Source organism: Bos taurus, chromosome 5, assembly GCF_002263795.3.
Source record: "Bos taurus isolate L1 Dominette 01449 registration number 42190680 breed Hereford chromosome 5, ARS-UCD2.0, whole genome shotgun sequence".
In the NCBI taxonomy this organism is placed as follows: Eukaryota; Metazoa; Chordata; class Mammalia; order Artiodactyla; family Bovidae; genus Bos; species Bos taurus.
Window position 1 is genome coordinate 96,398,079 of NC_037332.1, and position 27,855 is coordinate 96,425,933.

Genomic DNA, 27,855 nt, shown 5'->3' on the forward strand with positions numbered 1-27,855 from the left:
TCCTTGTGTGTGTGTGTGTGTGTGTGTGTGTGCGTGCACGCTCAGTCATGTCCAACTCTTTTGTGACCCCATGGACTGTAGCCCACCAGGCTCCTCTGCCCATGGAGTTTTCCAGGCCAGAATACTGGAGTGGGTTGCCATTTCCTACTCCATGGGAACTTCCTGACCCAGGGATTAAACCCAAGTCTCCTGCATAATCCCCCCAATGTGAGAGAATCTGACTCAACAGAATCACCAAATCCTAGTCTTTGAGAGCATTTCATTCAATCTTCTACCCAAAGCATGGGTCCCTAGGAATATCTTGAAAAACTTGGGATTGGAGGACAATTGTGGTCACCTCTATATCTAAGAGCCTCTCCAGAAACATCCCATCAACGCTTCCATGGTCCGTGCCTGTTCCTGACCTCACAGCGTTACCTGCCCACCACCTCCACCTTCTACCAAGTTGGAAATGGTTCTCACATTTTAATTCCACTGCTTCTTGAAATCTGGACCCGCCCCTAAGGAGGCCTGGGTGAGGTGCCCGTAGTGAGCCCGGCAGTGTCCGTAGGGACTGGGACTGACCCCAGGGGGAGCCCCACTGACGTGTCCTGTTGAGGAAGCCCCTTACCCTCTGTACCACTCATCATAGTCCTGGGCACTCTGATCCCGGGCTTCCCTGAGGTCTGGTGGGACCCTCCTCCAGGCAGAGCAGATGGCGAAAACCCAATCCACTGCAGGAAGAAAGCCAAGATGCTGATGAAGCAACTGACAACCAAGCTCCCCCTTCTCAGTGACTACACTATCGGCTAAGTTGGAAGATGTCCCACCCTGCTTTATGCCCACTTTGGTTTTTACCAGCTCTTTTCCTTTTTTCTTGGTCAAATCTGATGACTAGTTTACAGAGGGAGACACCCTCCCCTGCACCCCTCCCCACCCCCCTGCTCTGCCTCCTTCCCAGGTCACACCCGTGCCTCTCCCATCTTTCACTGTACTTGCTCCACAGGAGGCTTGCACACCCCAGAACTCAGCTCTGACTCCATTGCATATCCCGACAAATGCTCTGGACAAGAGAAAAGCCTGAGTTCCAGGGGGCTTCATCCTGGGGGTGTTACACGGTCCTGGTCCAGGCTCCCATCTTCCTCCAGAGCTCACCTGGGGAGCAGGAGACTGTACACTCCCCATGAAGAGAAGCAGGAGGCCCAAGTTGCCAGCAAAATTTTTGTTCCCCATCAGTGAGGATTTCTCTTCATGCAAGAAAGAGAGATTGAATGGGGATGACAGATCATACGTTCTCTCTCTTCTTTGGTATCCTGTCTCTCCTCTCTCTCTCACCCTCCCAGCCCTTCTATGGCTGCTTTCAATTTCTCAGACCCTGAAGGAGGGAAACGAAAAAAGCAGTGACCTCCAGGGCTGCAGAGAACACGCAGTTACTCAGAGAGAGGGAGGGAAGTAGAGGAGGGCGAGGAGGTGCAGTGGGGCTTGGCATGAATGGAGATGGGGGTGCCATTCAGTGCCTGCTGGCCCTCCCCCTACTTCACCCACGTGTGCATTCATTCCCCGCATCACCACCAGCACTAGGACACGAGCTGAGAATAATTAATTTTTATTGAAAGAGGTTTTTTTTTTTTTTTTTTGGTGTGCAGACATTGTGTTCTGCTTTTGCCATGACTATAAAGTCTCCAGTACAATTCTGGATTTAATTATAGTCCTATTTCAAGGGAATGAAAAAAAAAATCACCCTGTGTCAGAGGCACAGATAATTGGTGATGCCAGGTGGAACTGAGACACGGATTCTGGGGACCAGAGCAGTTGCTTCCGGCTGATTCAGATCTCAGAACCAGCTGGGCTTTGGTGGGGTTCAGGCCTCTCTGCATCCCAGCTTCAGAATTAATTAACCTGGGGCCCAGAGGGACAGGGAGGATGTGACTTCTGAGTGGGCTACAGACCTACTCCTGGCCCTCCCCCCACTCGCTGGCTTGGCACCCCCACCCCCCCAGTATTCTGATGACCTTAAACCAGGCCAAGGTTTTCCCTTATGGTGTGATTGTTAGGTCCTTAGACCTGGGCAGAACTCTGGAATCTGAGTTATGGACATTCCTTTTGATTCTTGCCATTAGACTTGTTTGGAAACCCTTCATGAGGCAAAGGGCTTGGCTTCTGAGGGTGAAGCTGGTGCTTCTGAACATAAGTCACTAGGAGACAGGAGACTCCTGCAGGAGCAGATCCAGGACTGCAGTAAGGACTGGCTCTGGGCGTCTGGTCCAGGAGTGAGATGCTTCATGGACACAGAGAGAGGGAAGTGACAGATAGGGACAGGGAAGAGGGGACCAGAAAGGAGAGGATGTTTAGTTCATCACAGAGAGCCTGGGTCAGCAAGAGAAACAAGAGGACCCAGGATGACACCGAGGAGAAGGCAGACACACAGTCAGAGCCAGACATTTGAACACTGACCATCCCAGGAGGAGGATTCAGAGAGGTGGCATGAGTCAGAACTGGAGGAGTCCAGGAGAAATGCTCTCAACTAGAGGAGTTATTTATGGGTAATCTTCATTAGGCCAGCTTTACCTTTTTGCACAAAATTTCACATTTATGTCTTTCTTTGGCAGTCAACCTAAAATTATGAGCCCATATTTGAAATCTATCAGGGGAAGGAAAGAAACAAAGGCGAAAGCAGTGGAAGCGAAAAGAGGAAATGCATTCGATGAAGGGGGACTGGAAATTAGTGATGACTGAGGAATCAGGGAGAGACCCTTGGATGGACTAAGTCAAAAAAGAGAGACATGAAGGAACTGGAGCCCTGGGAGGAAGAGGGACATTTGCTGAGATTCCGAGAGTCAGAGGGAAAAAGAGAGAGAAAACAGTAGATAATAATAAAGCTCCCCCAAAGCAGTTATGTTTGCTTCCTCTCCTTGGTTTTCCTCTTCATCTTCCAATTCAGTCCCCCAGTGGGCCACTTTGTTGGCTACTCCAGAGGGGATCCATCATAACGTATTCAAATATGTTCCCTGTGAGTGGTGCCCCCTGGAGTTGTGCACAGTGATTGTTCTGCCTCTGTCCATCTGTTTTCCTTTCTTTAACCACTCCCCACTTTGGGTCCTGTTGCCGTGCTAATGGCCTGTGGCATTCCCCCTCAGGGAAGTGAGTGCCTCAGAGCTGGCCCTGGTAGCTGGAGCAAAAGTCCTGGATGGGCTGCACCAGGGTGGCACCTGGATCACAGCAGAGGGGACAGACTGCAGTCACACATGTGCCCCACCTGCGGAAAACACCATAGTCCCATATGTGAAGCTACAGAGCTTAGGTGCTGAGAGATCAAAGATGGTAGCACTTAGTGGCAACTACTAGGCAGTGTTCATTATTTCATGTGTATTCTGTCTCCTGGGCTTCCCAAGGGGCTCAGCGGTAAAGAATCTGCCTGCAATGCAGAAAGTGCAGGAGACACCATGGGTTCAATCCCTGGGTCGGGAAGCTCCCCTGGAGGAGGGCATGGCAACCCACTCCAGTATTCTTGCCTGGAGAATCCCATGGTCAGAGAAGTCTGGCAGGCTACAGTCCATGGGGCCACAAAAAGTCAGATACAACTGAAGCGACTCTGTACATTCTGTCTTCTACATGAATTTGTAAGCTCTTGCAGGATGAAACTCTATCATGGAAAGTCTCTTTAGTTCTATTTTATTTGTGTGGCTGAGAAAGCTTGAGTTCAAAAAGTGTATCACAAGAACAATTGTTTCCATAGGAAAAATGGGTTAAAGACTAAAGCAATTCAGCCTTTCAATAAAAAAAAAAGTTATTCTCTGGCAGGAATTTCAAAAGTAAACCCTTTTTATAGCTCTGAGTGGGTAGCTGTAAAACCCAAACATCCCTGAGTAAATCCAACTTCTGATTATATGGAGCTTTTCTATAGAAGATGCACCCAGTCTCTCCCTTCCAGCAGCCGTGGTACCCTTAACAGTCTTATCACCTCGATGGTCTGTGTTGCTCTGACAGCACCTCCCAGGACCAGTTTAGGGAAGGTGCAACAGGGATTGGTCTATGTGGCATATTTTATACCATCCAGGAAATGGATCACTGGCCCCTTAAAATGATCTTCCCTCAGAATTTGGGGGAGAATGGATACATGTATATGCATGGATGAATCCCTCCACTGTTCACCCGAAACTATCACAACATTGTTAATCGGCTATTGAAAGTGGAAGCATTGGTCACTCAGTCATGTCTGACTTTGTGCAACCCCATGGATTGTAGCCCACCAGGTTCCTTGTCCCGGGTATTCTCCAGGCAAGAATACTGGAGTGGGTTGCCATGCCCTTCTCAAGGGGATCTTTCTGACCTAGGAATAGAACCTGGGTCTCCTGCATTGGGGGCAGATTCTTTACCATCTGAGTATACCCCAACATAAAACAACAAAAAATACTTTTTTTAAAACCTTTAAAAATGAGGATAATACAACAGATGTTTCTGTCTATTGATCCACCCCAGATTGTTGTCTGAAGGCAATTTCTAAAAGTCTCAGTGGATTTGCTTAAAGAGAATTGGATTGATGTCCAGTCAGTCTTCACTCAAAATAAAACAGGTATTGCCTTCAGTAAAGACTATGCAAATAATAATAATAATCTTTCCTAACCTGCATCCCTGCCCAGAGAGTACCTGACGTTTCTTCTGGACCACATGCTCTGTTCCTTACTTTGAGATAGAACTTAAAAAACAAAAAACACTTGGCATGGGCACAGACTGAGACTAAAGGGCCAGTGAATGTTAATGTCCCCAGAGCAAGAGCGGGGAGGGACGTTACAACAAGGTCTCCCAATTCACACCTGTGGAGAGACGGTGCCTGGGCACCTGGGCATCTCCTCTGCAAAGCATCCCCAGCCCCTGAACCCCTCCCCTGGGTAAACTCATCTCCAGCTCCTTAATCAGGCATCACCCCTTCATGATAGATTTCAGTGTCCCTCCTCCGTGCCCCAACCACTCCCTGTGCAGCCTGTCACCACCATCTTCACCACATCACACTGAATGAACTCTCCACGATGTGCCCTCCCCCATAAGAACACAGCTGCACCAAGGCAGGAATCGAGCATTCTTCATTGAAGGGTCCTGGCGCTGGTGTCTACAGTTGCTGGTACACAGTGGGCTCTTCACAAATGCTCCTTTTAAGCTGAATTTAGCAACAGCATTGTAGAAAGACTGTGGGCCTCGGAACCAGTGGTGGCCTCAGAACTTGCCAGCTTCATGACCTTGAGCAAACAGTGTAACTCGGAGCCTCTTCAGCACAAATGGGCAGAATCAGACTTCAGGTGGTTGAGAGGACTCGTGAGACGATGAAGATGCTTCCGTCAGCACAGGTGTTCCCTGGTTGTTTGTAATATGAACAGGAAACCTACAGTGAAAGTTGATGATGAGTCATCACCCCTGCAAGTATGTGCGTTGGACACCAGCTGTTTATACACTCCCTGGAAGAACATCTCTCAACATATGCTAGAGAGAGTGATCAAGGGACAGAGTCAGTCAAAATCAGAAGTAAGAATAGAATGTAACCAGTTTGAGGGAAGTCTCAGCCCTCTCAGATATAACCTGCCTTCCAGTCTCCTTGTGTCTTTCCTTTATTTCTTTTTTTTTTAATTTTATTTTATTTAACTTTACAATATTGTATTGGTTTTGCCATATATCAAAATGAATCTGCCACAGGTATACATGTGTTCGACATCCTGAACCTCCCTCCTCCCTCCTCCCTCCGCATACCATCACTCTGGGTCGTCCCAGTGCACCAGCCCCAAGCATCCAGTACCGTGCATCGAACCTGGACTGGTGACTCGTTTCATATATGATATTATACATATTTCAATGCCATTCTCCCAAATCATCCCACCCTCTCCCTCTCCCACAGAGTCCAAAAGACTGTTCTATACATCAGTGTCTCTTTTGCTGTCTTGTATACAGGGTTATTGTTACCATCTTTCTAAATTCCATATATATGCATTAGTATACTGTGTCTTTCCTTTTAATAGCATCTTGGGTTCTGTTTCCATCATCCTAAGGTTTTTTCTTTTCTTTTTTGTAATTGCTGCTGCTAAGTCACTTCAGTCGTGTCCGACTCTGTGCAACCCCATCCACCAGGCTCCGCCATCCCTGGGATTCTCCAGGCAAGAACACTGGAGTGGGTTGCCATTTCCTTCTCCAATGCATGAAAGTGAAAAGTGAAAGTGAAGTTGCTCAGTCGTGTCCGACCCTCAGCGACCCCATGGACTGCAGCCTACCAGGCTCCTCCGTCCATGGGATTTTCCAGGCAAGAGTACGGGAGTGGTGTGCCATTGAAGCTTGATTTACACCTCCTATCCTCTGCTTTTCCCAGGAAGTTCAGGGTGAGGTGAGGTAAGGAAATGCAGTAGACTGAATATTGTGGGCCCCCAAACTCACATGTTAAATCCTAACACCTCAAGTAATGGCTTCAGGAGGTGGATCTTTGGGAGATGATCAGGTCATGAGGGTGGAGACATCATGAATGGGATCAGTGCCCTTATATGAGACCCCAGAGTGCTCTCGTGTCCTCTTCCACCGTGTGAGGACACTGAAAAGACAGACGTCTATGAAGCAGGAAGCAGGCCCTCACCAGACATCTAATCAGCTGGCACCTTGAAAGTGGACTTCCTGGATGCTAGCACTGTGAGAAATAAGTTCTGTTGTTTCTAAGCCACCCAGGCAGGTCTAAGGCATTTTTGTTATAGCAGCTTGAATGGCCCAAGTGAGGGAAGCTCAGTGACGCTACCTGGTATCTTACACTTTTCATCAGCAGTTTTGAAGCGGACAGAGAGGCAACTGGGAACATACCCCCTCCACTTCTCTCTTCAAAGTCTAGCTCTTCCAGGGTGGAGGATGATAGGGGTGGGCAGGGCAGGAGCACGGCTCAGAAAGAATGAAGTGGTGCCAAGGGTGGTGTTATAACTGACAGGCTGGCGGGAGGGGTGGCCCTGGTGTGGATCTGAGATGCTTGTGCTAAAACTCTGAGTGTGTTTTCCAGGCCTAGAAGGGTTTTGGTATGTATGAGCGGATGGTGCACGCCAGAGAGAGGACTCACTGTGTGCAAAGCCCAGAGGCACAGGAAAGCCTGCCCTGTTCTGAGGCAGACGAGCACTTGGAAATAGCCAGAGAGAGCCTGGGATGAGGGGCAGATAAAGCAAGCAAAGGTCAGCTCGGGAAAAAGAACTTTCTTGGGGGACTTCCCTAGTGGTCCAGTGGCTAAGACTCCATGGTCCCAATGAGCAGGGCCCGGGTCTGATCCCTGGTCAGGAAACCAGGTGCCACATGCTGAAACTAAGAGTTCACACGCCGCAACTGACCCTGCACGCCCCAACGAAGACCAAAGATCTGGAGTGCCACAACTAAGCCTGGGTGTGACCAAATAAAGAATAAATGAACAAAAATCAATATTTAAAAAAAAGCTGGGTTTTATCCAATAATGATGAGCAAACACTTAAGGACATTGAGGCAGGATTGTGGCATCCTGGGAAAGTCTCCCCGGTAGACCTTGGTGGGCAGGTCAGAGAGGATGAGTTTGGAGGGCAAGTGACCTGCACCAGGTGTGGCTGGGGAGCTCAGCTCTGCTGCTTCGCTGAGGGCTGCCCCCCTCCACCAGATGCTCCTTGACAGACCCCTTCAAGAGGAGGTTCTGCCTGCTGGTTCCAGGCCACTTCCTCCTGTGCCCACCCCCAGTGGCCTCCAGTGGCCTCCTTCCCAATGCTGCCCCAGTAGAGGGCAGCCAGGAGAAATGCCAGGCTCCCTGTGCAAGGTAGCACTTGCTACCAGTGGAGGAAGGAGGCCTTCCTTTTGTGGGAGGCCTGGAATTCTTCCTTGACAACAGTTCTTAGATCCTTGCTTAGTTACAGGAGATCCCCCTCCCACTTTTCAAGTTCTCTCAAGAGCTGCTCCCACACAGGCCCAGCCCGCCTGCTTTCAGCCTGCCACTGGCACCTCCTACTGAGGCTGCAGAATCGACTCTCAGCGAGGGCCCTTTGAACACACACACACACACACACAGAGAATGACCCCACAAGGCCAGTGGAGAGAAGCACTCCACGTGGGGGGTCCAGGAGGAACCAGTGTGATGACAGTGGTGGCGGGCGGTGTTGGATCCACACAAAAGGACACAAAACTAGGGCATCCCACCTAGAGATGATCATCCTAAGTGAAGTAAGTCAGAAAGAGAAAGAAAAGTACCATATGATATCACTTACACAGAGAGTCTAAAATACGACACAAAAGAACTGACTGACAAGCAGAAACAGACTCATAGACACAGAAAACACACTTCTGGTTACTGAAGGGGTAAGGGGGTGGGGGGAATTAGGAGTTCCAGATTAGCAGATAAAACTACTATATATAAAATAGATAACAAGATTTTACTGTACAGCACAGGAAACCATATTCAATGTCCTTTAACACATCATAATGGAGAAGAAAATGAAAAAGAATACATATGTGGAGATATATATAAATATATATATTAGGCTCCTCAGGTGGCTCAGTGGTAAAGAATTCAGTGGCTAATGCACTAGCCACAGGAGATGCAGTTTTAATCCCTGGATCTGGAAGATCCCCTGGAGGAGGAAGCGGCAACCCACTCCAGTATTCTTGCCTGGAGAATCCCATAGACAGAGGAGCCTGGTGAGCTACAGTCCATGGGGTCTCAAAGAGTCAGACGTAACTGAGCAACAGAGCATGCACACATACATATATAATAACTGGTTTATTTGATGTACCCCAGAAACTAACACATTATAAACTAACTATATTTCAATTAAAAAAGCATACATTAAAAAAAACTAAGGGAGTCAAGAAAAAAAATCCTGAAACAAAATTCTAGGGTGTCCTAGATTCTGCTCTGCCTCACAGCTACCTAGTCAATTGGACAGATTATTTAACCTTTCTGAGCCTCCATTTTCCCAGCTGTAAAACAGGAACAATATCTACCTTTCAGGATGATTTTGAGAACTAGAGATGCTTTTTGTAAATATGCCTTACCTAGCATTGTATAATCAGTTAAAATCACTAACATGACTGACAATTCCACCCACATCAGCATTTGAGGCCTCCCGAGAGGATTCCGTGCCCCACCTCACACTCTAAAGATGTTCTGAATCAGTTTCATTTATTACACTTGTTGAAATGCTACACTTGTTCAAAGCACCATCATAAACATTATAGGAAATAAAATATATAAGATAGTAATGGTATCCTTGGGATGTTTACAAAGGATGTGAGAATGGAATGTTTTGCTTAGAGGCTAGATTTTAACAGAGGCTTCATTTATTCCTTCCTTAACAGATCTTTTCAGACTTGACTTTTAGGGCCTATGCTTCCCCAGAAGGAAAGGAAATAAGAGAATATATTGTTCTGTTTAACCCTAAGACAGAAATTCTTAATATTTAATGCTTTGGTGATTTTTTAATTTTTTAATATTTCTATATAACTTTTAATATATATATATATGTATGTATTTATTTATTTGGCTGTGTGGGATCTTAGTTGCAGCATGTGAACTAGCTGGAGCACGTGGAATCTAGTCCCCTGACCAGGGATTGACCCCCGGACCCCTGCATGGGGGACTGGGAGCATGGAATCTTACCCACTGAACCACCAGGGAAGTCCCTGGTGTTTTTCAAAAGTGTGGATCCATATTCATCTGAATGTATATGTGAGAGCAAAAGAAAGGTGAAAGTTATTGCCAAGAACTAGCCCGGTCATATAGCAGGAAAATCACACACACACTCTGACCCCACCTTCCCCTACACACACACACCCTGCCATCTTAGGACTTAAGAGGCCAATTACTAAACACAGGATCTTGAAGAAAACATTTGACTTCTCTACAATTGGCAATCATAATCTGCTCTCCAACCGTGTTAGAGCCTTTGAATCCAATAAAATAATAGTCATAAATATTTCATGAAAGAAAATGTTAAGTCGCTAGCAAAAGGTGATCAAGAAGTTGAACAGAAGCCAGACTTTGTACGGGTGAAGGTTAGAAGGTGAGTATGTGAGATGGGGAAGGCATTTTAGGCTACAGAAAGCGGCAATGGGCCCTTTCTGGTAGAACATAGATATCCAAAATTGACACCCCCACAGCCTCTAGAGGGAGGAGAAGGACAGGAGACATGCGTTCTTTCTCATCAAAGGAAGAGGCCCAGCTTCATCTAACACTCACTGATGGCCCCTGGCCATTTTCCCCCATCCCTCCCGCGATTGTCTTTTCCCCTTGTCACTGACATCCTCAATAATACCGTCTATAGATTGACTGACGGGGTACTGGCCGGTCACCATCTCCTTCATCAATACCTTGCACGTGAAGGGCCTCTCAGAGGGAGTGACCACTGCATTCAAGGTTCCAATCCAAAACTCTTGTCCGTGGAGTCAGCTTTTCTAACCCACTAGAATGCTATGATAATAACAACAACAACAAAAATTATTAGACGTTACTATGCTCCACGGTGGCTCAGTTGGTAAAGAATCAGCCTGCAATGAAGGAGACCAAAGTTTGATCCCTGAGTGGAAAGATCCCCTGGAGAAGAAAATGGCAACCTTCTCCAGTACTCTTGCCTGAAAAGTCCCATGGACAGAGGTTCCTGGTGGGTTACAGTCCACGGGGCCACAAAGAGACAGACACGACTAAGTGACTAAACCACCACCACATGCTCCATCTCTTTGCTAAGTCTTTTACGTGTATCACTCACTTGATTTCCACACCAGTCCCCATGAGAGTTCTGCTATTATCCTCATTTCACTACTGAGGAAACGGACGTGTAAAGAATCACATACCGGGACTTCCCTAGCGGTCCAGTGGTTAAGGTTTTGCCTTCCATGCAGGGGTTGCGGGTTCGATCCCTGGTTGGGGAGATAAGATACCACATGCCTCATGGCCAAAAAGCCAAGCATAAAACAGAAGCAATATTATAGCAAATTCAATAAAGACTTTAAAAATGGTGCGTGTTTGAAAAGACCTTTAGAAAAATCACCCACCTAAAGTCATACAGTAAGTAATTGGGAGACCTGTGTCTGAATCGAAAGCTCACGCTCTTCTCTACATTCTATGAACTTGGAACCAAGTATGAAGGCCTTGTACCCTAAGGTCATCTTGAGGTCATTAAGGGATTCAGCCCCTTCTTTGGAAAGATGAGGTCAGAGGAAAAAGAAACAGGAATCTCTTGTTTCATATGTGGGTGAGGGAACCAGAGTTGGAAACGGTGGCAATCATGTGGCAGGCCCCCTGATATAATAGAAAGAGCATCCTCTGAAACGAGAAGGATGCTGTCTAATCTCCCTTCTGATTCAGCTGGAAAAATGATGTGTTCAAGAAACCAGGGAGGGCCCTTATCCTGGAGGAAGATCTTTAACAATCTCCTTTCGCCTCTGTGAAGTTTGGCTCCAAAACACAGAACTGACAGTTGTCATTAACCATGAGAAGATGAACAGAGAGGATGAGAAGGAAGAGACAACTAGAAACTCTTTTTTGGAGGTAGATATTTTTTCTTTAACTTTTCCTTCTGGCAACCAAATAACACATCTTGTCTCAGAGAGGCTTTCATGGCGTATAATTTAAAGCCTATAAATAGACGCCTGTTATTAACAAACACACACACTCACACACACATACATTTTTCTCTCTATTCAGACACCAGCAGAAATATTGCAGATGGAAGAGATAAGCTGTTTAAAATGGGAGGCACCTTTTCCTCTTCTCCACCAGCTGGATGGATGCCTCTGTTTCTTCCTCCGCCCTTTCTCTCAACTCATTCTATTCTTCTCAGTTTTATTTCCATCTCTGTTCCCTTTATGCTGCTAAACCCCACCCTTCATGTTCTTATTGTGATCTTTCTGGAACACTTGAGACTGCCCTCTAATCTTTGTGCCTGAGTCTTTGCCTCATTAGTGATCAGTCTCCTTTCTCCCTTCCCAAAGACAACTGAAAACCTCATTAGATTTCCTTAAAATTCTATCTGACACAGAACACAGAGGTGTGGCTACAACCACCTTGGTAGAAAGAACCAGAAGATAAGGTTTACAGAGGTTCCAAAAGAAGCTATGTCAAGAAATAAAAATAACAAGAATGACAATAAAATCTGTGTGCCAGCCACTATTTATTGCAGAAAATTTAAAACAGGATCTCCGATGGGGTAATATAAGATGATGAATTCATTAATGGTTAATATATTAAAATGTACATTTATATGGCATAACAGATTCCAAAGAGCTTTTAAGTACATGATTTCAATTTATTTTCAAACCAATAAGCCAGAGGGCAGAAGGGACATGGTAACTGAGTGTTTATCCTCTTTCCTCAGGTATCATGGCCAGTGAGTGGCAAAGCCAAAGCCAACACCGAGTTTTACGTGACCCCCGCCACCCCCGCCCAGGAAGCATTTGAGCTTCCCAGGTGAATTCACCTGCCAACACCAGAGACACGGGTTCGATCCCTGGGTCAGGAAGATTCCCTGAAGAAGGAAATGGCAACCCACTCCCGTATTCTTGCCTGGGAAATCCTATGGACAGAGGAGCATGGTGGGCTACAATCCATCAGGTCGTGAAAGAGTCAGACATGACCAAGTGACTACACAACAGGAAGTAGTCAGGCCTATGTCTTATTCCATTTTAGCCTTCATCATGATGATTTATAACTGTCTGTTTACTTGTCTTTCTTCTCCACTCTTCTGTAAGTACTTTGGTTGTATTCCAAGCGCTAGGAAAATGCCTGACTCAGAGAAGGAGGGTAATAAACGCTTCTTCAGTGGATGAATAAATGAATAAAGGAAAGGATGGGTGAACGCTTGAATGCATGTGCCTGTGTTCCCCAAATGCCAATGGTAAACTAAATGGCAAACAAGGTGGAGTTTGATGTGGGAGACGTCTTTGCATCACCTCACACCATCCTGTTGGTTGTAGCCTGCAGCACTAGATCAGCATTCACGTTTTCTACTCATTCTACATTCTCATTCTCATTCTACACATTCTGTAAGTTAGTTCACTCCTGTCCATTCAGACAGTCTCAGCTCCTTTTTCCCATGTCTAACTCTAGCTGTGGGCTTCCCAGGTGGCGCTAGAGGTGAATAACCACCTGCCAATGTAGGAGACATAAGAGACGTGGGTTTGATCCCTGGGTTGGAAAGATCTCCTAGAGGAGGGCATGGCAACTCATTCCAGTATCCTTGCCTGGAGAACCCCCATGGACAGAGGAGCTCGGAAGGCTATGGTCCATAGTGTCACAAAGAGCTGGACACGACTGAAGCGACTTAGCACACACACAAAACTGGTTGCACTGTGCCTCGCCTTTCCTCCTATTACAGACTTTCAGTTTCTTAAGTAGCCGTGTCTTACTTAATTCCCTCATTCATTAATTAAAGGAGGAAAACTAACATGAATTATGTGCCAGACATCATGAACTTAGGTTAGAATTATACTTTAATCTTTATTTTATTGGTGAGGAAACTGAGGCTCTGAGAACTTAGATAATTTATCAGAACACACCATAGGATCTTAATACATATTTCTCTAATGAAGGGGGAAAAAAGATGGTGCAGGTAATAAGTGATTGATCAGGGATTCAAGGCCAAGCTTTTCTGATCCCAAAGCCCAACATTTCTCCAGTAGAGGGGCCTCTTCCAATTCTCATTCCAACTGAAAGATTCCTTCCATTTCAAAGACACCATGAAGGATCCAGGAAATCACTGAACTGAAAAATCAGCCCCGAGTCTCCAGGCAAATGTAATCATAATAATAATTCTTTGAAACTATTTTAATATTTTCTTCCAGAGAGCATAAGGAATAATATGCATAGTGCTTATCCCTGACTTGATTTTATTTACACACAAGGGGACTTGTTATTAGTTCCATTTTTCATGCTAAGGCATGAAGCTATTTCCTGTGTGACCCATGGTTACCAAGTGAGTGAGGATGGCTCTGGGGGATGAACTATTTCTCTGACCAGAATCACATACCCTGGTCCTTTCACTAACCCAACAAAGTTTCTTTTATTTGATTTTTTAAATAGCTTAGTTTTCATGTCTCCAAAGGGAGTGCATTAGCTGCTCAGTTGTGTCCAACTCTTTGCAACCCCATGGACAGTAGCACACCAGGCTCCTCTGTCCATGGAATTCTCCATGCAAGAATACTGGCGTGGGTTGCCATTCCCTTCTCCAGGGGATCTTCCTGACCCAGCGATTGAACCCAGGTCTCCTGCATTGCAGACAGATTCTTTACCAACTGAGCCACCAGGAGACCTGGGGACTACAACAAAGGTGGTCAGCCCTCTCTTCTTTCAGAGACTCAGCTCTCAGCCGGCACCCTCTGGTAGTCAGCTTCTGCACACTGTAATCAAGAAAGATCCTGGAGTTCTGTAAAATCCTAATAAGTCTTCTGAGCAGGCAAAGACAGATTAAATTATTTTCTCTCTTGCTTTGGTATTGCTTCCCAGATGGTTCAGTGGCAAAGAACCCACCTGCAATGCAGGAGACACGGGTTCCACCCTTGGGTCAGGAAGATCTCCTGGAGAAGAAGATGGCAACCCACTTCAGTCTTCTTGCCTTGGAAATCCCATGGACAGAGGAGCCAGGCAGGCTGTAGTCCATGGGATCTGACACGACTGAGCATGCACGCACGCACCTGGTGTCAGGATTAACTGAAGTTCAGTTTCTTTCATCTTGGTGTTGGAAGAATTCAATGAGACATAAATAGTGAGTTATTAGCATAGGATGCTTTCGGGAGATACAAGAGAGCAAGCAAGGGGGCACAGTAGCTCCGAGAACAAAAAGGACTCCATTTTATAATCAAAGAGAAAGTGGGGAAGGGGAGAAGACCACCCTCTATCGCATTCTTGGGCAGACATCAAGGCTTACTGGTCCTTCTTTGGCCCTGTATGTTTTAACCAGTACTATCAAGGAGATCCAACCAGTCCATTCTGAAGGAGATCAGCCCTGGGATTTCTTTGGAAGGAATGATGCTAAAGCTGAAACTCCAGTACTTTGGCCACCTCATGTGAAGAGTTGACTCATTGGAAAAGACTCTGATGCTGGGAGGGATTGGGGGCAAGAGGAGAAGGGGACGACAGAGGATGAGATGGCTGGATGGCATCACTGACTCGATGGACGTGAGTCTGGGTGAACTCCGGGAGTTGGTGATGGACAGGGAGGCCTGGCGCGCTGCAATTCATGGGGTCGGAAAGAGTCGGACACGACTGAGTCACTGATCTGATCTGATCTGATCTGATCATGGCATTATTTAAATCATATGTATATTAGCCTAAGGGTAGTAACATATACTAAAATACGGTAATACTCACCTCAGGTTTTGGTATAATGTCCTCTTTCACCTAGTTTATTTCCCCTCTCACCTACATTTCTTAGTTACATGCACAAGGACTATTAACTCTCTAATTTCATGTAACAAGATTCAGACACCATATCTGTTCTCTTGTGTTTTAACAATCAGAGTTTGTGACTTGAGTGTGTCTGATCCTTGGCTGCACCTGGTCTTCCTTCAAGGTAGGTCAGCTGTCCCCAACCATTTAGCCACCAGGGACCAGCTTCCTGGAAGATAATTTTTCCACAGATGGGGTGGGGGGTGGTTTCAGGATGATTCAAGCACGTTACACTTATTGTGCATCTTATTTCTATTATTATTACATCAGTCACACCTCAGATCATCAGATGTTAGATCCTGGAGGTTGGGGATCCCTGGTGACCATTGCTAGGTTACTGAATGCTTTTCTTGAGTGGTCATTAGCTTATAACAGTTTATCAAACTCCCTTAAAATTCCTTTTCTGTCTTTAATCCCCTAGTGGGATTTCTAAACCAATTAAATAGTTGGTTTAGAAATCCCATGAACAAGGCTGAGTGCCAAAGAATTGATGATTTTGAATTGTGGTACTGGAAAAGACTCTTGAGAGTCCTTTGGACTGCAAGGAGATTAAACCAGTTAATCCTAAAGGAAGTCAACCCTGAATAATCATTAGAAGGACTAATGCTGAAGCTGAAGCTCCAATACTTTGGCTACCTGATGTGAAGAGCTAACTCACTGGAAAAGACTCTGATACTGGAAAAGATTGAGGGCAGGAGGAAAAGCGGGCAACAGAGGATGAGATGGTTGGATGGCATCCCTGACCCAATGGACTTGAGTTTGAGCAAACTCTGGGACATAGTGAAAGACAGGAAAGCCTGGTGTGTTCATGGGGTCACAAAGAGTTGGACATATCTTAGCAACTGAACAACTCTATCCCTATTACCAGAAACACAAAATGAATAGTAGATTAATTTCAATCCCTTGAAATGTAAATGTTCAAATGCTATGAATGATAAACCTTTCTTAATAGATTGAACTCAGCCTCTAATCTGAATTAACCATAAAGAACTCTCCATCACTCAGACTTAACAAACAACAGAGACTTTGGGATTCCTACCGACTGGACCAGCATCTCTTTGAAAGCATGTGCTGGGGACAACAGGTCAGGCCTAACAAGACCTTGATCTGACATGAGGAGCAAGGGAGCCCCAGTGAGACACAGGTGTCCGTGTCTGATGCTCAGCCCCGCACCCTGTGTAGAGACATGAGCAGGGGGCGATGCCTGAAGCAGACTCAGAGCTGCAACTCTGCTCAGTGTCCCGGCACCCTGAATCATATCACAGCAAATTTAGGACTGCGCCAATGGAGACAAGAACCTCAGCACCTCCCCTTTGCTGCCTGCCGGATGCCTGGCATCTGGGCCACAGTCGCTCTGCAGGGTCGCTCCCCACCCTGGAAAATGAGAGAGGTTGTTTGGACACTGGGTTCCTGCAGATGGTTTTACTGCCTCACCCCAGCAAAGCTGCTGTATGGGAGACTGGGGCTCTGGCATCTTTTTCTCAAGGCTGGGGTGTGTTTTGGGTACCAGTTCTTTCCCCCCTTCCCTCTTGGTCAGATTTTGTTGGACACCAGTGACCGGCAGTCTCACAACAGATACAAGCCTAAGCTGCCCTCTTGGGTTTTTGAATTTTAATGTAGGAAGTCATGTATTCACTAAAAATAACATTTTAATCAAATGTTCTCTAGAACCAAACCGCACTGGGGCTGTAACATTACAAAAGAAGAGACAAGGAAGCCTAGATCTAGATGTCAAAGTCAGAACCTCCTCGTTTCCAGTCTTCACAGCTGTAAGGAACTCCTATCACTCCATGTGTCACGAAACAAGACTGCCAGATTGACGCACAGCCTTCTTCGGAATGGCTGTTAAGGATAACAGAAGCTTCCCATGGGAGTTGTCATTTTCATACCTGGTTTTCATGCAGGGGTGAAATTCTGTATTTAAATTAACCACCGAGGCTGGGCTCTGATTAACAGACTTACAGATAATTCCGATTTCTGTTCACAAGCGCATGTCTCATTTTTTGTGTTTTTCTCTCTGCTTGTGTATGTGCATAATTCAATACATAACTGCTGAGCCTAGAAAAAGGAGCAATTGTGCCTCTATTTCTTCCTCTTTTTTTCATAGCTAATGTTTCAAAATACTCTTTTGAAATGCTAAGAGACTCTGAAATATTTAAGTAAACAGACTATTAGGATGAGAACCTAAGTGTCAAACAACAAAGAGGCAACGTAGCAATTTGCTATTCGGGGGAGACAGAATTCAGAGCTACCTTGCAGGAGACAAAAAAATAAAAAATAAACTCTGTCTGACAACAGACCTCCCAAGCAGGTCCCACAGAAAGGCTATGTAAGAACAAACAAGAACAACAACAACAGTAATTTCCTTGGTCGAGACAAGCTGATTTGCATAGACATTAAACATTTTTCTGGCCATAATGGTGGAGACGGGTAGAAGCTTTCACCCCCATTTTACAGATGAGAAAACTGAGTCTCAGGGAGGTTGGATAACTTGCCTAAAGTCACACAGCTAGGTAGCAATTCAGTCAGTGCTAAAACCACATCTTTTTACTCCCAAACTCAATGGTGTTTTCAGGACAGTCTGCCACAAGTGGAAGGCATTACAGACCTCCCGTTATTCTTCGTTTCGAGGTAAACCTAGGGAATAGCTTGTGTGGCCCTTCGTTTCTGGCTGCTTCAGCCTGAATGACACTTATAGGATTATTCTTCTTCTAGTTCTTTCTTGGCAATAACTCTATCGAAAATAGCCCTTGTACAAAAAAAAAAAAAAAATCAGCAAAAATTTCAAAGCAAGACTTCAAGATTTCTCAAGGGAAAATCTAGGCCCTGAGGGGCTCAATTGTGTTTCCCAGGCCACATAGTAATCCCGCAAGATGAGCAAAATGTCTCAACTTACCCCACCCTCTAATAAACCCCAGAGAAGTATCAGCAGACCACCAAAGAGATGGCCTGCTAATAGTGGGCAGGACAGTGTTGATCACAAGCAGAGCCACCAGGCAAAACCCCTGGTCAGGTTGCTCTGTCTCAAATCAAATGAGATATCTGTGGAAGAGTTTAAAAGTGGAAAAATACTATATAAATGTAAAGCATTATTGTTGCCTCCATGTTTCATAAGCCCCAACAGAAATACTTTTTTCCCCCTTTAAACAAAATTTTTATTTAAGTACAATGGATTTGCAATCTGTTAGTCTCAGGTGTACAGCAAAGTGAATCAGTTATACATATATTGACTCTTTTTCAGATTCTTTTCCCATATAGGTCATTACAGAGTATTGAATAGAGTTCCCTGTGCTATACACAGGAAGTCCTTATTAATTACCTATTTTATATATGCTGCTCAGTTGCGTGTGCTCAGTTGCTTGGTCCTGTCCGACTCTTTGCGACCTGCCAGGCTCCTCTGTCCATGGGATTTCCCAGGCAAGAATATTGGAATGGGTTGCCATTTCCTTCTCTAGGGGAGCTTCCCAACCCAGGGACTGAACCCAGGTCTCCTGCATTGCAGGCGGAGTCTTCACTGTTTGAACCACCAGGGAAACCCCTGCATATAGTAGACTCTTAGGAAAAATGTAATGAAATTGATTTTTACACTTAAAGAAATCCCTTCTAGGAATACTCTCAGGGACCCTGAAAGCTGAAAATATTTTCTTATACAACCCATAATTGTGGCATGCCAGTAAAGGATGGGGTTTGCACAGTAAACCTTCTTATAAGAATCAACCCTATGTACTCACTCAGGACTCTCCAGACAGTCAGACCTGTTTGTTGTTTCTGGAATGCTCCCACGGTTTCTCACGTATCCGCGTGCTGCTGCCTTCTCTTGAATGATCCTTCAGTACTCCAATAACGCCCGGTGTATGTCTGTGCTCAGTTGGACACGACTGTACTGTTGCCCACAAGACTGCTCTGTCCATGGGATTCTTCAGGCAAGAATACTGAAGTGCATTGCTGTTTCCTTCTCCAGGGGAGCTTCCCAACCCAGGGAGGTCTCCCCTCTGAGTCACCAGAGAAGCCCCCAAACACTTGTAATACAGTTTAACAAATAAATAAACTAAGAGAACACCCACATAATCCACCAGCCAGGACAAGAAAAGGAACACTGCCAGAGTCTTAGAAGCTTCCTAGAGGTAACCACTGTGCTGGCTTCAGTGACTGTGATACGTTTCATTTTCTAAACTTTGGCTTCTCAGTTTTGAAGTCTGTAGAAATGGTACCGTTCTGTCGGGAGTGTTTCATTCAACATTGAGCTTGTGGGGTTCATCCTTTGGGTACACCTGTGCCTGGGCTATTCCACTGCGTGAAAAACTACAGAGTAATTCCTCTACTCTATTGTTGATGGATATTTGGGTTGCATCAAAGTTGTATTATATACAGTGCTGCTATGAATATTCTTGGATTGCTTTGTACCCATCTGAACAAGGTTTGCTAGAGTGTACACCTAGGGTTACATTTCTGGGTACTTCTATTTAGAGGCCATATATTAAATAAAGTCAAACTGATTTCCAAGTGGTTGTACCAACTTCATTGACATCAGCAGCCAGGGAGAGTTCAAAATGTTCCATCACCCCTTCACTGTCAGACTTCAAGCGTTTCTTGTCGAGTATGGAAAGAATTCCATTGTTATTGTATTTGAGTTCAAGGATCGTTAGTCTCATATTTACCGGAAATTTCCTTTTTGTGAAGTGTCTGTTTAAACCTTTCACACATCTTTCCTATTTAAGTTGTCTGCCTTTTCCTTAGTGAAATGGAGGAATTTTTTTTAAAGTATTTTGAATACTAGTCTGTTGTTTGTTTTGCATGTTGTAAATATTATCTCCAACGTCATGGTTTATATTTTTACCTTTGATACCATTTGCTGAAGAGGATGTCTTGATTTTACTGTAGAAAAAATTTACAATTTTTTCTTTATAGTTTGTGGGCTTTGTGTCCTGTTTACGAAATCTTTACCCCAAGATCATGACAATATCTTTCCTTATTGATTTTCCTTTCAGCTTTAGTCTTTTATCCACTGAAATTGAGGTTTTTTGGTACGGTACAAAGTAAAGATCCAGTGTCTAATCATCTCAGCAATTTGTTGAAAAAATTTTGTTTTCCTTGCTGATCTTTAAATCTGGTAGAGTCAAAGAATTCTACTTCTTCCAGAATATCTTGGATTTTTTTTTATTAACCCTTTGCATGTCCATATAAATTTTAATAACAGCCTGCCAAATTTTTTTTTAAACTTTGGAATTTTGCTTGAATAAGCATTAAATTTATAACTCAACTTGAGGACAAGTGGCATCTTTATAAAAATTAACTATTCTGATTCATAAACTTGGTATGTCTCTCGACTTAGTTTTCTTTTTTACCATCTCTCAATAACACTTTATAATTTTCTCTGTGGATGTCTCAGACGAAAATATTTTGTTAGTACTATTCCCAAGGATATCATCTTGTTTTATGCTCTTCTCAATGGTAGGTCTTTTATTTCATTTTCAATTTGTTGCTTGATTATATGAATTAAATGTATTGTTTAAGTATTGAACATGAGCAGTACAACCGTGTCAAACCCCCATAATAATTACAGTAATCTCTATGCAGAATCCTTTGGATTTTCCACACATAATGAAATCATCTGTGAATAATGACAGTTGTTTCTCCCCACTCTTTAATTCTCATACCTTCTATTTCTTTTTATTATTTCACTGAGCCGGCAAGAGCCTCCAGGACAAGGTTGAATAGAAGCAGCAATCATAAGAATTTTTCTCTTGTTCCAAATTTCAAAATGAGAGTTCTCAAAGTTTCAGCATGTGATGTCACACTTGCAATAAGGTTTTCATAGGCATCCTTTGTCGGGTTAAGGAAATTTCACTTTATTTCAATTTTGCTAAGAGTTTTGTTATGAATGAATGTTGATTTTACTTAAATACTTTCTCCGCATCTCTGTGATAATCACCCCATTTTTTTCTGTTTTTTTTTCTTATACTGTGGTGAATTACATGAATTGCTTTTCCAAAGTTACATAATCTTGCATTCCTAAGAGAAATGCAAATTACTCATGATGTATTTTTTTTTTTTTTTGCATATTGCTGGATTCAGTTGACTAATTGTAGTTCATGCTTTGCATTTACATTCATGAGTGAGATTGGGCTCTAATTTTTCTTTCTCATTTTGCTTTGTCGAGCATTAGAATCAAGATTAGGGGTAGTATCACAAAGCATAATGGAAGATTTGCCCTTTTATTCTATTGTCTGAAGGAATGTGTTTAAATTGGAAATATTTCTTGAACATTTATAGAACCTATTGGTAAAACCATCTGGGCCTAGAGAGTTCTAGATAAGAAGTTTTTGTATTACTAACTAAAAGAAAATTCAAGATACTTATTTCTTCTTGAGAAGGGTTTTGGTATGTTATATTTTTCCAGGAATGTATGCATTTTGCTTTTATTTTCAAACATGTTGGTGTTTTTTGTATATTTTCAGTATTTGCTGTGTCTGTAGTAATGTCCACTTTTTCACTCATAATGTTGATTATTTGTGCATTTCGTCTTTATTTTCTTGATTAACCTCATCAGTGGTTTGTCAATTTTATTCATAGTTCAAAGAGCCAACTTTGGGGTTTGTTTGTTCTCTTTATTATATTTCTATTTTGTGTAGTATTTTTCTATGACATTAATTTATCTTAATTGTTTCTTTCTTCTACTTTTTTGGATTTTACATTGCTTTGTTTTTCCTAGTTTCTGAATTAGAATTTCCAATATTTCTTCTTTCCTAATCCATGCTTTTGTGGCTATAAATTTCCCTCTATGTAATATTTTAACTGCATCTCTTGGTCTTCTGGTAACTAATTTGCAAAAGAAAGATAGGAAGGAAAGAAGGCAGAAAGGAGATAAGGAAAGAAGGAAAGAGGGAAGGAAGAGAAAGAAAAGGAAGGAATAAGGATGAAAAGAAATGAAAAAGTCCTGATTTGCAGCATGCCAATTTTATATTTCTGTGTTTAAGTGCTTCACTACAACTGATTTCAGACTGCTGCTGCTGCTGCTAAGTCGCTTCAGTGGTGTCCGACTCTGTGCGACCCCATAGACGGCAGCCCACCAAGCTCCTCTGTCTCCTGGATTCTCCAGGCAAGAATACTGGAGTGGGTTGCCATTTCCTTCTCCAGTGCATGAAAGTGAAAAGTGAAAGTGAAGTCGCTCAGTCGTGCCCAACTCTTAGCAACCCCATGGACTGGAGCATACCAGGCTCCTCCATCCATGGGATTTTCCAGGCAAGAGTACTGGAGTGGGGTGTCATTGCCTTCTTCGATTTCAGACTAGTAGTGGGTTAATAACCAGATGCAAAATTCCTAAATATCTAACATTCAGCTCCTGCAAGGCAACTCTAGTATACCTCTGTTGTGTGTCTCAAATTTTAAATCGTATTTCCATTATTGTTTTCAAAATATGTTCTAATTAACACTATACAGTTGATCCTTCAAATTCTGGTTTGAACTGCATGATCTCACTTATATTTTTCTTTCAATAGTAAATAGTACAATTCAACACAATCTACAGCTGATTGAATCCACAGATGGGGAACTATGGATGTGGAGGACCTATCCATAGATTTTTTTTATTGTTCAGAGGATCAGTTCCCCTAATCTACCCTCCCACTTTATTCAAATGTAAACTGCCTTTTCTCTTTAAGCTGAACTTCTTTGATTATATGGAAGCACGTGTCTAAATTTCCAATTATATGGAAATATTTTAGTCCATTTTTGCTTTGTATTTCTAGCTTAATTGGATTTTTTATTGGAGATCACACTTGATGTGATTTCAATTCAGTGAAATTCATTGAGATTGACCCAAGGTCCAGAAATAGTTGATTCACATGAACATTATACATGTGCCTAAAAGGAGAAGGTTTTCTGCAACTGTTTGATGCAATGTCTATAAGCATCCATCATGTAAAATTTTAAAATCTGGTGTAAATGTTCTAGACAATTATGATTGTTTCTTGTAAGATGTATCTATGACTTAGATATACAGCATTACAGTCTACCACTGGATGGTTATTATTTCTCCTTTTCTATCAATTTTTATTTTATATACTCTAAAGCTTAATTTTTTTAGCTTTACTTTTACATATTTTAAATTATAGTGTTTTGTTAATTAAAATGTGTCATTGTAAAATTTATACTCTTTAGTAATGCTTCAGTTCAGTTCAGTCACTCAGTCATGTCTGATTCTTTGCGACCCCATGGACTGTAGTATATGAGGCTTCCCTGTCTAACTCCCAGAGCTTGCTCAAACTCATGTCCATTGAGTCAGTGATAACATCCAACCATCTCATCCTCTGTCCTCCTCTTCTCCTCCTGCCTTTTCAATCTTACCCAGCATCAGAATCTTTTCCAATGAGTCAGTTTTTCACATCAGATAGCCAAAGTATTGGAGTTTCAGCTTCAGCATCAGTCCTTCCAATAAATATTCAGGACTGATTTCCTTTAGGATTGACTGGTTGGATCTCCTTGCAGTCCAAGGGACTCTCAAGAGTCTTCTCCAACACCACAGTTCAAAAGCATCAGTTCTTCGGCACTCAGCTTTCTTTGTAGTCCAACTCTCACATCCATACATGACTACTGGAAAAACCATAGCCTTGACTGATGGACCTTTGTTGGCAAAGTAATATCTCTGCTTTTTAATATGCTATCTAGGTTGGTCATAACTTTCCTTCCAAGGAGTAAGCGTCCTTTAATTTCATGGCTGCAATCACCATCTGCAGTGATTTTGGAGCCCAAAAAAATAAAGTCTGACACTGTTTCCACTGTTTCCCCATCTATTTGCCATGAAGTGATGGGACCAGATGCCATGATCTTAGTTTTCTGAATGTTGGGTTTTAAGCCAACTTTTTCACTCTCCTCTTTCACTTTCATCAAGAGGCTCTTTAGTTCTTCTTCTCTTTCTGCCATAAGGGTAGTGTTATCTGCATATCTGAGATTATTGATATTTCTCCCAGAAATCTTGATTCCAGCTTGTGCTTCATCCAGACTGGCATTTCATATGATGTACTCTACTTACATGTTAAATAAGCACGGTGACAATATACAGCCTTGATGTACTCCTTTCCTGATTTGGAACCAGTCTGTTGTTCCATGGTCAGTTCTAACTGTTGTTTCTTGACCTGCATACAGATTTCTTATGGAATTTTTATTTCATATTAATGAACTCTCCTAAGACATCTGTTAATTAATATTTGCCACCTGTATTTTTTTCATCCTATTATCTTTAACCTTTTTGTATCCTTATGTTTTAGAATTTTTTCTCTTGGAAACAGCACGTATAGAAATGTATAGCCAGAACACCTTTGGAATTTTTGTTGTTTTTTCCTGGAGAGTTTAATTCATTCAAGTTTTCTTAAGTTCTAACATTTCAGGTTAAAAATCTACATCTTCATTTATGCTTATATTTGTCCTATTTCCATTTGTTTTCCTTTTCTTTATTGTCTTCTTTTTTATTTATTTTTTATTATTTCTATTTTCCTTCTATTAGAGAGTTATACATGCTGTTTCTATTCTTTTGGTACTTACCCTAAAAAATTCAATGTGTAAAATTTTAAAATTATAGATAGTATAAAGACTTTATGATACTCAGCTCCATTTTCCCTCACCATCTTATTGGATATTTCTATTCTTTTTCTTCTTTTCAATCTGATATTATTGTTGTTGTTTCAACAGTGACATACTCTTATATAGGAGCACATATTCATAAATTTCTCTTTCTTTCTTCTTGCAAGAAGACCTGCCTGAGGGCAAGATATGCATCAGAAGGATTGGAAATCTAAGACAGAGATAGTGAGACAAGACAGAATGAAAACCAGTGGCTTGGCCTGATGGAGCCAGATTCAAGGGGAAATCTGAGAGCCCATGGTCAAGCAGAGCTGGGGGCAGAGTTAGGTGAGATAAAAGAAGTCAGAGAAGTCAAGCTAATGCAAGAAGCCCAGTCTTTTTTAAAAAATTAAAGTATAGTTGTGAATTTCTGCTATACAACCAAGTGATTCAGTTATATAGACATTCCTGTTGATATTCTTTTCCATTATGGTTATCACAGGATATTGAATATATTTCTCTGTGGTCCCCAGTAGGACCTTATTTATCTATTCTATATAAAATGCTTTTTATCTGCTAATCCTAAACTCCCAATTCATTCCTACCCCATCCCCTCCCTTTGCAAGAAGCCAAATCTTGAAAAAGACAAATATCATATGATATTGTTTTCACGTGAGATCTAAAATCTGATATTACAAATAAACTTACTTACGAAACAGAAACAGACTCACAAACATAGAAAACACATTTATGGGTACCAAAGGGAATATTGGGGTATGAGGGGGAAATAAATTAGGAGTATGAGATTAACATATACCCATTACTGTGCTGTGCTGTGCTTAGTCACTCACTCATGTCTGACTCTTTGTGACCTCATGGACTGTAGCCTGCCAGGCTCCTCTGTCCATGGGATTCTCCAGGCAAGAATACTGGAGTGGCTTGCTATGCCCTTCTCTGGGATACACACTACTATTTTTATTAATAAAATAGGTAAGCAACAAGGACCTACCTACTGTATAGCACAGGAACTGTTCCTAATATTTTGTAATAACCTATAATGGAAAAGAATTTGAATCACTTGAAACTAACACAACATTGTATATTAACTATGCTTAAATAATAAATAAGTAAAATTTTTAAAAAGAAGCCAAATCTTAGATGAGCAGTTGGGAACTAGGGGTCTGGGAAAGCAAGACACAGAAAGGACCCAGTGAGTGGTCCTGACCACAGAAATAAGGCATTACAACCAGGAGATCCATAATGCAGACAACTCCCAGTTCAATAAGATAGCATTTTATGCACCTTTTGCTGAGTGGGGCCCAAGCCCACAGACATGGTCAGTAAGTCAGGGAGCTGAAGGCTGAAGACAAATAGGGGTGAGGAGGAAGAGCAGATCTTATTTCATCTGTGGACACTTTTCTGTTCAAGTATTGATCTCCCCAGCAGAGACTTAATAGGCACTCAATAAATAGATAGCCGTTCATTTATTTATTGACTCTCATTGAACCAGTGGGACTGTGGCAGCCTCCAGAAGGAGAAAAACACAAATCAAACATGTTTCCTAACCTTGAGGCACTCAAGCCTAGGGCTTGAGACCAACATTTCACTGGAACATAAAGCAAGATGATATAAGTGCTAAGCAGAAGTTAAAATGCCAGAATAGGGCCATTCGCTCTAATTAAGATTATCGGGGAGGACTTCGTGGAGGAGGTGGCAGGATTTTGGGAGGGTCAACATTACAATGACAGCCACAGGGGAGAGTGTGAATATCCTGAACCGGAGTTCAGATTTCCTGAGTTATTAGCCCTGGAGGTCAACCCAAGGACATGCTGTCTAGTGGACAGAGCTCTTGAGAAATGTCTGGAGAACACCGAAGAGAGACTCCTCCTTCACCCTCTCCATCATCCACCAGTGCTGTCCATTCTGCTTCTTTCCTTCCCATCTTGTGATGCATGTCACACTCTGCCTTGTATTCCAGATGGACAAGTCCTGGGGCAGTCTAAGCTTCTGAGACTAGGAAATAGACCAAGGTAGATTCTTGGCAATTCCCAAAGCCCTGGTGATAAGCATCACTGAGATTCAGCACTGGGTGGATGGTCAGCCACTCCCCATTCCCAGCCCAGACTCTGATGGTGGAGTTTTCACTGCAGCAAAGAAAGCAAGAGACAGGCATACCATGTAGCATCCACATTCTGTATGCAAGAACCCTTCAGGTCTGCTCCAACACTCAGCCTTCTCATAATTCCATGTTAGCACCAGAGAGGTTTCCAGAAGGGGAAGCAACACAGAGAGCCTACCTAGGATCGTCTCTCCTACCTCTTCATGCCTGCAGCAGCACCCTAGGACTCCAGGCTGAGCACCTTCTCTGACTCTTTAAGGTCCACTTAAACATGGCAGCAAGAGCAGGGACCATTAGATTATTAGTGTGGGTCCCTGTGTTGTCAGCTGGCTCAGATGGTAAAGAATCTGCCTGCAATGCAGAAGACCTGGGTTCGATCCCTGAGTCAGGAAGATCCCCTGAGAAGGAAATGGTAACCTACTCCTCTATTCTTGCATAGAGAATCCCATGGACAGAGGAGCCTGGCAGGCTACAGTCCATGGGGGTTGCAAAGAGTCAGCCATGACTGAGTGACTGACACTTTCACTTTCACTGTAATGTCAAGGGAAAGGGGGTAATCTTTACCTGAGCCACTTTACAACCTGCCACCGCCTCTCCAAGACCTTCCCTGTGTAGCTCCTTTCTCCTTGCTTTCTGGACATCTGTTTTTGGCAACTTTACATTCCACCTTAATAGAAGTTTTGGAGGTAAAGTCATGGCACATCTGTATCATCACAGGTAGGACTGTGCTACACTCAGAGAAGATGCTCTGTAGAAAGACCATTGATCCTGAAGTTTGATTAACGTATTAGTTCCCTGG